This window comes from Blastomyces gilchristii (assembly GCF_000003855.2).
Source record: "Blastomyces gilchristii SLH14081 genomic scaffold supercont1.23, whole genome shotgun sequence".
Lineage (NCBI taxonomy): Eukaryota > Fungi > Ascomycota > Eurotiomycetes > Onygenales > Ajellomycetaceae > Blastomyces > Blastomyces gilchristii.
In genome coordinates, this window is record NW_003101659.1 from 726723 (window position 1) to 731198 (window position 4476).

The following is a 4476-nucleotide window of genomic DNA, read 5'->3' on the forward strand; positions in this document are numbered from 1 at the left end:
ACCTGCTCTTATAATAAGCAGAGTGTGAGAACTCAGATCTGAGAGCTGAGAGACTTATAAGAGTCATCTTTAAATTGTAAGATCTCTCTGAAATCTGAAGAAGATTTATAAAAACTGTGATTATTGCAGATATCACAGATGACATATACTTGAGACTTGTATAACTTCAAAGACACAATCTGTATATAGCTGTTTATAAGTCAGGTTTATACTTCTGATCAGTGTTAGCAGACTCACTTATAAAGATAGAATCAGTTGATGCTACAGAGTTGATTAGAGAAGACAAGCTTATCTATATAATAACTTTGTAAGTGTCTGAGAATCTTGTAGTTATGAAAACTGAGCTTCAGATATCAGAGAAATACTGAGATCTCACAGAGATATTCAGCTCAGTAAAGATAGCTGAGCTTTCTTCTCACTATGAGAAGAATCTGATAATAGATTTAATAGAAGAGTAGAAACTCTTCTGAGAATCAATTTATAAGCTCTCTTATTATAAGACAGAGATCTTGTAAATCTATGTGAAGAAGAATCTGAAGAATAACTTTATTCAATCTTCACAGATCTTCACAGAAGCCTCTGTAATATTTATAAAGAAGAAGAATAAAGATCTCAGATTATATATAGACTACTGTGACCTGAACTTCAAGATAATAAAGAGTCACTATTTTCTGTCTCTGATTAAGAATGTAATTAACTGTCTTACAGAAGCTGTTATATTCACATAACTGAATATAATTAATATATATACACAGCTGTGAATATAATCTGAGAATGAATAAAAGACTGTCTTTAGAACTGCACTGAGATTGTTTAAATATCTAGTAATATCTTTTGATCTGACTAATGTCTCTGCAGTATTTCAGTCTTTTATCAATAAAACACTTTATATATATCTGAATGTCTTTGTGATAATATATCTGAATAATGTAATAATATACTTTATGAAGAAGAAAGAACACACTGAGCATGTGTAAAGTGTGTTAAAGATCTTAGATGAGACAGAACTGTATATTAAGCTTATAAAGTACAACTTCAGTGTCTGCTGAATTAATTTCCTAGAATATGTAATTATCACAGATAATATTCAGATAAAACCTTCATAAGTTGAGACTATTCTATTATAATCAGAGTTAACTAGTATTCATGAGATTCAGATCTTTCTGAGCTTTGTGAATTTCTATAGACAGTTTATCTTTATATTTATAAGAATCTTCTTAACTCTTACAGACATGCTGAAGAATGAAAATAAGAAGAAGTCATTCTATAAATGAAGAATGAAAAGATTATTGAGAAGAGAGAACTGTGAGAACTTTCTTATCTCAGAAGCTTACAGAGTCTTTATAAGATTGAAACAGATATTCACAGACATAGTAATACTGTTTCACTTTAATCTCTTACTTTTAATCAGATTAAAGACAGATGTCTTCTTCTTTACAATTTCAGAAATAGTCTTATAACTACAGTTAAATAAGAACTGAGTTTCAGTGATCTTTTTCTTATAAAAGATGCAACCTGCAGAGATTAACTATAATATTTATAATCAGAAGCTTCTCATAATAGTGAAATTCTTTCATCACTGATATTACTACTTTAAGAGTCTCATGACAGTGATTACTATTAGAACTAATCATGATAGCTTATAATAGTTTACTTTAATTAAGAAACTCTTACAGCAGCAGGTTTACTGAGCTCAGAGACTGAGTGAGTTCTGATTCAAGATAGAATATATCAAGAGAACTAAGAACTCAGCAGACAGACTCTCTCACAGGTCAGACTATATTAAGAAGGTCAGGGTGATAGATACAGAGAGACTAGAGAAGGCAGAAAAGCTTTATAAGATACTCAGACTGAGTGTTGTAAAGAGATTAATTGAAGAGTCTTTCAATTCCTTATAAGAGAAGAAGAAGAAGAGAGAAAAGAAGTCTGTATAACTACTCTCTATAACACTGAGAGTCAACACTCTGAAGATCTCTGTGAGAATTCTTGAAGAGAGTATCTATAATCTGAAGAGTTTATAAGCTTTGAGAAGCACTGTAGAAGATCTGATATAAGAGAAAATAGAGTATAAGTCTTTATAAAATCTTCTATTCAGATTATCTGAACTGCAACTGAAGAATGAATATACTTAGTATATTCAGAAACTGCTTATAACAGGAATCAACTCTGCAGAAATAAAGAATTAAAGAGACTTAAATAATCTCTTATAAAGAGAGAGCTGAATTTATATACCTATAAATGAGTTTCTATATATAGAACTTATTAAAAGATATCATGACTCTTCTCTAGCAGGTTATTTTATAGATACTAGAACTCATGAGTTACTCATAAGAAAATACTTCTAACTGAAGATATAAGAACTTATGAAAAAGATAGTGAATTCTTGTACTATTTATCAGAATTCACAGATAGTATGATTCAGATTATATGAAGAACTTACTTCTCTACTCATCTTATGAGAATCTTGAGAACAGCTAGAAATGAATACTCTTATAAGTCTCTCTGAAAATAAGAACATATATGATATCTACTTTGACAGTGTGCTGATGATAGTAAATTACTTTATTAAGATAACACACTTTATATTCATCTGTAAGAACTTAAAGTCAAAGAATTTAACTCATATCTTCATTTATAATGTGATTCAGTTGTATGAATTGTCTGCAAATATTGTCTCAGATAGAGAATTAATCTTCATAGAAGAGTTCTAATCTGATCTGATAACTATACTGAAGATCTCATGAGATCTAAGCACAGCTTTTTATCAATAGATAGATGATCAGATAGAATATCTGATAAGTATATTAAAACAGTATCTGTGATATTTTGTTAATTACAATCAGAATGACTGAGTATATTAATTATCACTTACAGAGTTTATGTATAATAACTCAAAGTATGTCAGCACAGATAAAACTCTCTTTGAGATACTCACTGAAACTCATCTGTGAATAATCTTGATGAATTCACAAGAGTACACTATAGAGTGTGATGATGCTCATGAATAAGCTGAGAGAATTCAGAATATTCAGAAGAAAGCTCATGAATTCTTGAGAAAGACTCAAGAGTATCAGAAGAGATACTATGACTTTAAGTATATTATAAAGAGTTTCAAGAAAGATGATAGAGTCTGACTAAGTCTAGAAAATATTATTATACAGAGATCTAGTAAGAAGCTGAATCTCTTACAGACAGAGTCTTATAAGATTATAAAGAAAGTTAGTTCACAGTTCTACAGATTGAAACTATTATCTGAGTTATAGATATACAATGTTTTTCATATCTCTTTACTCTGTGAATATAAGAAATTCTTAGAAGAGAACTCTGTAACTCATCACTCTGTTTATAAAGTATTAGAGAGTGAAAGAGAATATCAGATTAAAGAGATTATTAACTTAGAGAAGTGAGATTACAAGCTCTGATTCAAGATTCAGTGATAAGAGTATTCTGACAAGATGAATGAGTTCACTTAAGAATTATCTGAGTAGATAAGATATTTATAGAAGCTGAGACATGACTTTCATACTATAAATTCTGATAAGTCAGAATGACACAGTCTTTATTAAGAATCTGATTATAATAAAGATATTAACACTGTTATTTACAAATTCTAGTCTATAAAATAATGAGTTTCTACTGAGATGAACAGTCTGCAGCATACACAAGAAAAGAAGAAATTATATTCTTATTAAAGCTAAAAAACAAGAAAAATAAACAGAGCTGTGAACACAATTTAGAGATTAATAAAGAAAAAATAAAGAAAATTCATACTCACACTCTCAATATCTGTAATACTTAATTCTCTCATAACTATCAATTTTCTTCTTCAAAGAAGTAGAGAGTATTATATCTGTGATACAGATAATTATTATATTTGATATAAAGATTATCAGAAATGTATAGACTTTAAAGAAGCTGAATATCAGAGTATATACAGTTGCAGCAGAGTCTTAAAGACTGATTATCTATATATGTGATTAGATATTTCTTACAAAGCTGTGTCTACTCTCTCAGTTGTGCTGAAGTATTCAGTCTGAAAATAATTAAGATATAGAGAGAGAGCTTATCTGTTCAGATTAACTCTTATTACAAATTCATGACATTTACATTGTCTTGATTACTCAGATTTTATAAGTATCTGAAAACTCATCTCTCATTGATAATGAGATTGCAGAAATATGCCACAGTGTGAGAATCATTGATAGAGAACCTAGGCATATTTGTATATACCTGGTCAGAGATTGTGCAGACAGAGAAGAAGTGATCATAGGCCTGTGAGATTACAGAAGACACTGATAACACTGAGAGCTTTACAAGAACTGTTAGCTAGAGTCTGTAAGAAATTACTTATGAGAAGACTTACAGTAAAGAAGAGAACTACACTGCTTAAAGCCAGGAACTGGTCTGAAGAAGGCAGGGAGTTGATCACTGATCTGAAGATTGAATGCAGTGACAGAGCTGAGAGAAATGAAGACA